This window comes from Molothrus ater, chromosome 1 (genome assembly GCF_012460135.2).
Source record: "Molothrus ater isolate BHLD 08-10-18 breed brown headed cowbird chromosome 1, BPBGC_Mater_1.1, whole genome shotgun sequence".
Taxonomy (NCBI): domain Eukaryota; kingdom Metazoa; phylum Chordata; class Aves; order Passeriformes; family Icteridae; genus Molothrus; species Molothrus ater.
The window spans coordinates 146,155,311-146,165,313 of record NC_050478.2 but is presented as its reverse complement, the minus strand read 5'-3'; the positions used below and the strand labels follow the sequence as shown (position 1 = coordinate 146,165,313).

General features: G+C 37.6%; 1 long non-coding RNA gene across 1 annotated transcript; it reads left to right on the top strand.

Annotated features, from left to right (window-relative positions):
• Positions 1 to 2,996: 2,996 nt before the first annotated feature.
• On the top strand, positions 2,997 to 8,955 carry LOC118701758 (uncharacterized). The gene is made up of 3 exons (XR_004982580.1): positions 2,997 to 3,671; positions 5,961 to 6,128; positions 8,753 to 8,955. It is a non-coding gene; the product is annotated as an uncharacterized LOC118701758 (long non-coding RNA).
• The last annotated feature ends 1,048 nt before the right edge of the window (positions 8,956 to 10,003 follow it).

Sequence of the window (10,003 nt, the reverse complement as noted above, 5' to 3'; positions counted from 1 at the left end):
AATAATCTGCATCTGTGATTCCTTTTACCCAATAAAGCTGCAAACACCTGTTCAGAGAAGAACTTGGAGAAGGCTGAGGCTCGGCCTCTTGACTGATTGGGTTCATCAGAATTTTATCTTACTGCACTGCTAAGGTCTTGTTTGTTCAAGACTGGACATCACATTAAACACACCTGTAAGATACAAGTTCAGATGCTGAGGCTGAGGAATGTTTTGCCCTTCTGCTATATAAAATGACTTGTATTTCTGAGTAGCTGAAACTGGAGGTGAAAATAAGAATGAAAATAATTGAAATAGTAGAATTGCCTTAAAAAAGTTCCAGAGGAGAAATGGGAATTATTTTAAGAACATAAAAATAAGATGCACAAATGTTGCAACAAATGCTGTAAAATTTAGCATGCTAAGAAAACTGGAAATATAAACAAAGAGTTGTTTTTGCATAGAATTCGAGATGGGCATTTTTGAGGACTCCCAGTTTGTACCACCCCTTTTATCTCCCATACATATTTTAGAGTTCAGTTTCAGTTTTAAAAAGTAGGATTTCTAGAACTGTACTGAACATCAAGGGCCTTGGCATGTAAGTGAAATAGCATGCTCTTCTACAGGGGCTGTGAAAGAGAAGCATCCTATTTTTGCTTTTGGATCTCTACAACATCAGGGACTGCACATGGCTATTACTGTGTTCTGATATTCAGAAGATTAAATGTTAAAATGCACGGATTGACTTCATAATGTTAGTGAAGGGTAATAAGAATTGCATGTACTGTATGAGTGGTGCAAATCCATACATCAGAGTATGTCTGTGCAGGTTTATTTTTTGATATCCTGAAAGGCACTGCTGAATTTGTATAGTTAGCTAATTTTTAGTTCCTATAAACATCCTACACTCAGCTGTAATAAGTGGTGGGGCTGGGGGGTGGGTGTTTAATTCAACTGATTTGGAAAGGCAGCTTTTCTCAATGACCAAGTGACACTGGCAAGCAGGGAATCCTATTTTTCAGTAGTATTTAGTATTGTAAGCACTAACTTCTATGGAAGCAGTATGTATTTCTAGAAATCTCTTCATACTGAAATTACGATTCTGACTGTATAAAGGCCTACAAGTTTGTTGGGAAACAGGCTTTAACTGATGGGATCTGTATCTTTCTAATTGCAAATAAACTGTAACAATATATCTTTGCTTGAAAAGCAATGTCTCATACAAGGATGACAGAAATAATCTAAAACCTTATCTTGAATGTTCAGTTCTCAGTTGCAGCAGTGATTTATTGCTTATTATCTACTTGATCGTTGTCAAAGGAGGAATAGACTTACAGGATGCTGTAAAATCAATTCCCAAACCAAGAGATCATCCAAGTAGTCAAACTACTAAGCTTTAACAATTTCTGTTGCCCTTTTATCTTAAAAAATGATAAATATCTTTGATAGGGGAAATCTGCATAGGAGAAAAAAGAAGACAAGGATCTCTTGTTTTCCTAGTAGCTCTTCTACCATGTCTTAGAATCACTGATGATTCTGCTGATGGGTGTGTTGTTAAATTAAGTATGGCTTCAGCATTTGGGCATTCTTAGGTACCAAAAAATTTAAAGAACTTAAATATTTTTATTCAAATGGAAGAAGGGGATACATGGAATTCCTCATCTTCATAAAGTATAAACAGGCTTCTTGAGGATCACTTTTACAATCTGGTATCCTTGTTAATACTTGAAAGGCTCAGACTCTAAAATCTAATATTTTTTACTTATGAGGCCAAATACACTATAAAAATCAGTAAGAGGATTTGTCCTCATTTAAATTCACACACATGAGCCTCATTTTGCTATAAGTGAACATTTTGTTGTGCTTCTATTTTTGCTTACAAACTGAAGAGGTCTTTTAATACGTAGAAGTCCTTGTGGGCAGGTGTTATGCAATACATAGCACTGGAGGAATTGCATGGAAGAGATAACATCAAATCCTGTATCTGAACATCACCCCCGTCTGTGTGAACACTGCAGTGCAACCATGTGTTTGCTGTGTATGCACTTCTGCATGGACAAAACCGTTCTTCTGGATTTTTATTCAGTGCATCTGTTTAACAAAAACACATATCTCCAGCTGGGATGAACTAGGGAAGAATGAGGGATGCAAGTTCTCCTCCTCAGGAGAGATGATGTAATTAAAAACAATCTTATCTCCAGAAAGAATCTGCATGTCTGTCTATTCTATTCCATTCCCAGAATCAGTGCCTCGTGGTGTCCCTGACTCTGCCTGAGAGAACTTTCCTCAGGTTCTGCTGTCTTTGCTTCACCCATCCTGCCATGGGTTGCCAGGCTCTGGGAATGCTGGGTTTGACAGTTGTGCTGAAGCAGGAGGAAAGTGCCAAGACAGAAGGATTTCCCTGTGAGGCTGTGACATCTTGCAGCTTTGCTGTCACTTGTTATGTGGTGGTGAATGCTGACTCACACTCTTGACCCATCCCACTGTGATTCCTGCCTTGCTCCCAGGAAGGAGCAGGCTGTGTGACCAGCACAGCTCTCTGGTGTCACGGGGAGCAGTGAAATGCTTTTGCTGTCCTTCCTCAGACTGGATCCATGTCCTTGCTTGGTGCACTGTGTGCACCACTGGCACATGGAGCCATGCACTAGTACAGTGACAAAAACAGAAAAAAAAAGGTTGATGGCAAGAAGGAACCCTCAAATCAACAGTTACTGCCAATCAAAATATCTGAGATTCATCTTTTCAGCCAGTGTCTCTGTGTGGAGCTAATTTCCTTGGTAGCATGGACAATGAGTAAACATTCTGAGCAGATCAAATGTGGAGACATATTTGGTATTTCAGCAGGTTTGGGGTTTTTGTGGTTTTTTTTAATGCATTTGAAATCTAGAATTCATATTGTGGAAACTCAAGTATGATCCAATTAGACACTGTTGTTCTATTAAAGAACAGTTCTGACTGCTTTTGATGCAGCGCTTAAAAACTCATTAGGAATGAAATGTAAATATAGTAAACCAATGAGCCTGCTGAAGCTTTCATTAATGTAAGTATTTGAATAGTTGAGTTTTTCAAGAGTTAGAGTTCTTTGTGGTTCCAGGTTTGTGGATTTTGTTTAGCTACTCCTTGGTTACATAGGCAGTAGAGTAGGTTATAATGATACTTTATCAAATAATTTCAAATAGTTTGGCTTCTCCTAAGGGAGCAAACACACACACTGAAGAGTGTCAGGACCAGTATTTGGCAGGGGGAAGAAGGAGTTGTTTGTTTTTGTTTTTTTTTAAGTGAGGATTTCATAGGGGAATGAGTACTGTGCCTGTGTGTACCCTTCTTGCTTGGCTGCACTTGTGAGTGCTGACTTGTTTTCTGTTTTGTGAAAATCTTCATTTGAGAATCAGACACTGATTTGGGTACTGCTCCTTCTTGTTGAGGTAATGTTTGGCATTCTGGTTTGTGCTAAACTAAAACTAAACTTCTAGATTCCAAGCATAAAATAACCCTGCAGAATTTGACACATTGTTTTAAATAGTGTAGTTCACTTTTTTCTTCCATTTTGTTGATGCTTTCTAGGTAAACAGTGATAATTCTATGGTGCCAGTGATGGCCTAAACCAAAATAGGATAAATATCTTGGGCAAAGATTGAGTGTGAATGATTTATAAGATTGTCTGGATGTTTTTTATAGATACGACATCAATGGTAAGTCACTTAAAAATTAAATTTCTCTTGAAAAACCCAGGGGCATAGTTAATGTGGATTTTTTCACAGCAATTTTGAAAATACATTTATTCATATGTTTTATTCTTCCTGGATTTGTCTTCTGCTAAAAATACAAGTATTGCAATAGATGTTTATTGATATTTGCTTTACTTGTCTGTTGTGTTTACTAAGACTCTTCCAAAATTCAGCTCACTTCCTTTTAACCATGCCAGCTGGTTCTGACCAGCTTAATTCATGCTTTATAGAGGTTCTGTGTCTGGGGAGAGTAAAGGCAAAGTTAAACTGCCTAAAGCTTGAACTTAAAACATGATTTTATAGTAGGTGAGTATGAGTAGTGAGGGTCTTAGCTGTGGCATTGGGTTTTCTCTTTCTGCTAAGGAGCAGCAGATCCCTCACTTGTCCACCTTTGCAGCCAAGGAAAGCCTGATCCACGGAACAGTACATGGGCCCTGGAAGCAGAACGAAGGAAATGCAGTTTATGTCAGTCAGAATTGTTTGTTGTCTGATAACGTCACTGTCTCAGCAGGGAAATAATTTCCTGTAAACAATATTGCTTTATCTGAAAAATCTGCTATTTTAATAAAGTGAAAAATTATTTTTCCAAGCTTCACAGAAGCCTTATCTTTGTCTGACAGGAAAAAGGGAAGTGGCAGGGATGAAAGATGCTTTGTGAACTGAGCTCTGTTTACTTAAGGCTATGGAAAACATGCTGAAAGCATATACATTAAGTGCATAGCTTAATGCATTTTTTTAATAAACACATTTCCCCACATATTATTAAATCAGTTGAATTGACTAACTACCATGTAGTGGAAAATGAAATCTGTTAACCATCTCTTTTTCTGGAGATGTTTCACATTTATTCTAAAGAATTTATAAGATGGCAAGTCTCTAGCCTGGATCACAGTCCAGTGTTGGCAGTCCACAGAAGCTTTTTAACTGTGTGTGATGTCCCAGTAGACATGAAGTCTCGTTCATCCCATGAACTGCCTGCCATAGCTGCTGTGGGCTGCTTCCTGCCTGTAATGGAGCCATAACACACCCAGGATTTCCACTGTCACAGCTGCTCTGGTTCTCCAGGCAGAGGCACTTCTTGGAAGCATCCCACACCAAGGGGTTGACATTGGTCTGTCTCTGTCAGCTGGAAACACAAACTTTGTACCTTCGGAGATGTGTTAATGAAATCTGGCTTCTGCTATGAAACAAAGAAATACCCCCGACCCCTTCCTGCTTAAATTGCTCTTAGAAAAAAGCTGGTGTTATAGGATAGAGGCAGGAAAGCAAGAAGCAAACGCTGTCTTATCAAAAGATGGAATCTTTGAGGGGCAGAGGAGAGGGAAAATAATTTTGTAGAGTTTTCAGATGAGAGGCACTAGTGTGTATGTTGGTTCTTTCTGTTCTGCAGGAATTTCAACAGTGATGTTACATCTCCCACTAGTAAATTTATTTATATCTGCATTTAGCTCAGGCATCCTCACATCAGAAAACTTAGTGAAAACTAAATTAAGAAGTTGTGAGGAATCTTTTCTATGTTCTTTATGCTATGATGCTTCTTGGTCAACTAAATTGATAGGTGTTTTGTAGGTTTTTGAAGCAGAAATTTCCCAGATTTCCCCTTTCTGAACTTTTTTGATTTGTTGCTATATAAAGTTTTTTCCTATTTGGAATCAGTGCATTTAGGAAATGGAAAATTTAGCCACTTCACATGCTTAGTAAAGAAAATAAATATTTAAATAATCTTGGATGGTGTTTCATGGTAAGAGTAAAGGTTTTGATATAGTTTTTCTTTTTTTTTAATACTAGAAAAACCAATTGCATGTTGAACAATCAGAAATAGTTTTCATACAGATGTTCATCTTAAAACCGTTTTTTTCTATTTATTTAGATTGCTTAAAGTGCAGATGTAAGGTATTGTAGCATAAAAACTGTGTGTATATATATTTATACACACACACACATATATATACACATATATATATACTATATATATATACACATACATATATATATATATATATATATATATATATATAGCAGTGTAAGAACAATCAAGATCTAGTGAAGTTTTTCCCATGGCAATGCTGATAAGAATGTTTGCTTATTAATGCTTCAACTGATAAGGCAGTAGTTAATATTGTGGGATGCAGAATGAAGGCTGCCATTCCTTCCATCAAAAACATCCTTTTTGATGTAGATGCCATTTTAATTAAACATCCATGTGTGCTGCTGTGTGACAGTGACCTTTCACTGGCTGCTCTGGTTCTGGAGCTCTTGCAGACATGGCCTGCATGCATGGGAACCACAAGGGATGTCAAGGTTCTGCTGGTCCTTGGCTGGATGTCCTCCAGTGTGTCCAGATGGGATATTAAGAAATCCTAGAAGACCAAACTTCCCTGAATTTTTGTTTGAGCTGCAGCATTTCTGCTAGAAAAACAGGTAAGTAAGGTCACACTAAAGTAACAACTTCCAATGGCTTGATCTCAATGACAGCTCACATCTGTTAATTGCATTTGATGGTTGTTTTTGTGGCAGAGTAGTGCTGCTGATGTGGGACCGTGTAATCTATCTAAAATTGTTGTGACTGAAAGGCAGATTCTGACTCCATAAAATTCCATAACATCTGACTTCACTGATTTCTAAGGTGTTTTTTTTTCTGGCTCTCATTAATATGAATGAGATTATAATCAGGCTTCAGTTATGGTTCAGAATAGATCAGAAGATAATAAATATGAGCAAATGTAAACTGTCATAAAGCATGTGAAGTGTCCACAATACATGCATGAGTTTAATCATAAATGAGTTTTGCAAAATTGATGGCTGAGCTGTAACAGGGATGAGTAATTTCTCAGCAGAGTTTCCTTGTATGAACATAAAACCAGAACTCATATAGTTTTATTGGATGTTTAAGTAGTGGTGTCTGTGTTACAAAAATAACCAAGCCCAAACCCTTGCCATGGTGTGCTAACGAAAGGAGACTGAGCAGATGGTTTTTAGGGACTGCACTTCACGTGTTATGCAACTGTGCTGTTCTTCCAGAGAAAGAGAAGTGAAGCAGAAAGAAGTCTAGCTAAACCTTTAATGCTTAAACTTCTATTCATTGTTAACACAGAAAATGACTGAAGAAATCTCCAAAAATAGAGAGAGTATTCAGGTGTGCAAGCTACAAAGTTTGTTTGCTTTTACCCTCCAATTTGAACAATTATCTCATTAGAGCAGCAGACTTACAAATTAAGCACCCTCAACATGTTTTTATCAAAGGAGGAAGGGAAAAGGAATAATAAATCATTCTTGAATGAGGAAAAACCTTGTAGCATGGCCAAGAGAACAATGCCAGACAGAATACAGAGTTGTTTGGGTTTGAGATACTGCCCAATGAAACCTGAAGATGAGAGCTTATACTGGAGGAGTAATAAAAAAAGAAATTCAAACAGCTTATTCCAATTAAGGAGTATAGCTGGAGTCTGTCAGCCCTAGTAAATGGTATTTAGAGAAGTGAAGTCACCTTCTGTTACACAGACTGCCTGTAGAATATACAATTCGGCATTGTTATCACATTTCAGTAGCTGGAGTATTCAAAAGATAAGCAGTATTAGTGATTTTTAGGAAAACTGTAAAACTGAAAATGTTCCTTAAAACATTTTGTGGTGCAATCTCTATACTACTTTCAAAATTCCTCTGTAAGAGAGAAGGGAAGGAGGGGTTGGTTAAAATACCCACAAACACTGTGCAGTGCATGTGTTTTCCTCCTTGTAAGGAGCAAAGAATGAATAGTTGGTGACTGGACATTTTGTCAGTCAAGCAATATTACTCTGAAAAAAGATGTATTTACAGCTTTTCCCTGTCAATGGATTTTCATTCTATCAGCACCATTTATTATGTCAACGAGGGAAGTATTGGGCTGTGATAATGTGGAAGATGCAGAGATTAATGAGTAAATCAATGCTATCAATATGGCACAGATCCCTTAGGGTTTTTTCATAAGTAGGAATGTGCTGCTTTATAGAGTTTTGTTTATATGGTCACAGTGGTCTTATCAACCTCCTTCTATAGTCACTGGGGAATTCTGGATGCTTCTGACCTTCCAGAAGCTATAGGCAGACAGACCAAGCTCATGGCATCACAGAGGGTTTGGAAGGGACCTTAAAGGTCATCTAGTTCCAAGCCTCCTACTTTTATCCAATCCATCCATCCATCCATCCATCCATCCATCCATCCATCCATCCATCCATCCATCCAATTCATGTCTCTCCAATTTGGAGACAAGGATGTTGTGTGGGACAGTCTCCAATGCTTTTCCATTTCCATAAGTCCAGGTAAATTATGTCAGTAGGTAGTGGTGGTGGTGGTTCTCATTTTTCTGGGAGGGTACTTAATGTATTAAGTATTTAAATGATAATCTTGCAGAAAATTGATGAAGATTGAGAATTGTACAGCAATCTGCTGAAGTCAAACATATGATACAATGTCTAACCAAATTACCATCACACAAATCATGGAGTAGCTGTCAGATTTGTATCGTTTGGGCATATCATGCTTGTCAAATTCCTCCTGTAGAGCTAATAAATCAAACCCAGCATGATTGGTGCTGCTTTTCCTCTCTGTTCCACTATCCTATAAATAGCTCCCTGTTCCATGAGAGCAGTGGCAACTTTCCCAGCAGAAATAGGATAACAAAGATGTCTATCCTCTACACCTCTTTTCATGTCTTTTTCAGTACCACATAGTGGTGTGGAGAATATTCCATTTGTACTATGAATTTACTTTTTTATTTGGTGTGTATATATATTTCCTCTTGCCCTGAATTACAGTAAAGGTGAAAAGAATGAAATCAAGAGTGCTGTTTGGATATTGTGCTGCACTTTTTATACATAAACATAAATATAAATAATCTTCTGTTTTGACAGTCCTACATTTTGAAAAGCTTAAGGCAAAGTTTGCGTTCTCACATGCATTTCTATCTCAGTCCAGCTGCACAGTGTTCATTTTGTACTAGACTGAAGAAACAGCACATAATAGTATTTCTTAACTTTCATTTTTCTAATTTATTTCTTGTCTTATAGGTCCCTGTGTAAGAAAACAACCCCCAATCCAAAAGTACTTAAAAGAACAAGGAAAACTGTCATTTAAACCTGCACAGTGTTCCAGCCTGTGCTGCTGTCTCCAGCTAGTCTGACACCACCTACCAAAGGAAAAACATGCTGTACAGTTGTAATAGGATTAACCAGAATAAACCTACAAGCAGAAATGTGATTAATACAGGGTATTTCTGAGTCCTGCAGTGACTATATTGCTACACTGAGAAAACCAGAGTCTTTATTAGAAGCATTTTCAGTATGTATATATTTTTCTGAAGATATTTATAATTGTTGCCTTTCTCTCAGGCCTGCAGGAGATAATTTTTAAATTAACTGTGCAGTGTAATCAGTATCAGTAGACTATACAATCCTGAGATGTCAAGAATTATGATAAGCCTCATACTAAGCTCTGGAGAGATTTGTAACTGTGTAGTTTGCAATGCCCCATTTTTATTAGCATTTTCATTATAAAGTTGTTACTGGAAGCATAAAGTTAATGTTCTGTAACAAGAAAACAGCAATTATGCAGTCCTAAACAAGAACTCCACATTAAACATGGCAGATAAAAATAACAAGCAGATACAGTTACTGCAGACAGATAATGTGGAAAAAAATAATGTAGCATTTACAGGAAGGCAATGGTAACTTTTTTTTCCTTAAGCATAGAGCTGATTGCCAAACAACCCCCTATAATTTCTGAGCATTCATCTTTGCATTTTCAAGTAGAACTTCCAAAAGTGCAGAGCATAAGCTCAAACTGTTTTCCCTTTGAAATCAATGAGAAAATAAAAATCTGATGATAATATATGTGCTAATTAACTTAAAAAAAAATTTCTTAAACCTGTGTAGCTTTTGAGAATGCTCTTTTCTGTGTCCTCCCCCAGAATCTATATTAAATGGATACTGCTGATTACCTCCACAGCTGTAAATATAGCTCAAGTTTTCCCTTACTGGAAAAACAGTTTACAAAACCCAGGAAGAAGTGCTTAATTACTTAACAAAGTTTAGTCTTTGCTCTCACTAAACAATGGTCCCTTTTCTTTTAAAAATAATGCAACACGTCCATGGGGCCGGATGGGATCCACCCCAGGGCTGTGACAGAATGGAGGAAGAGCTCGGCCTGGCACTCTCCATCATTTATCAGCAGTCCTGGCTACGTGGGGAGCTCCCAGATGACTTCAGCTTGGCAAATGCAACGCCCATGAAGGGCTGGCAGGAGGATGTGGGAATTACAGC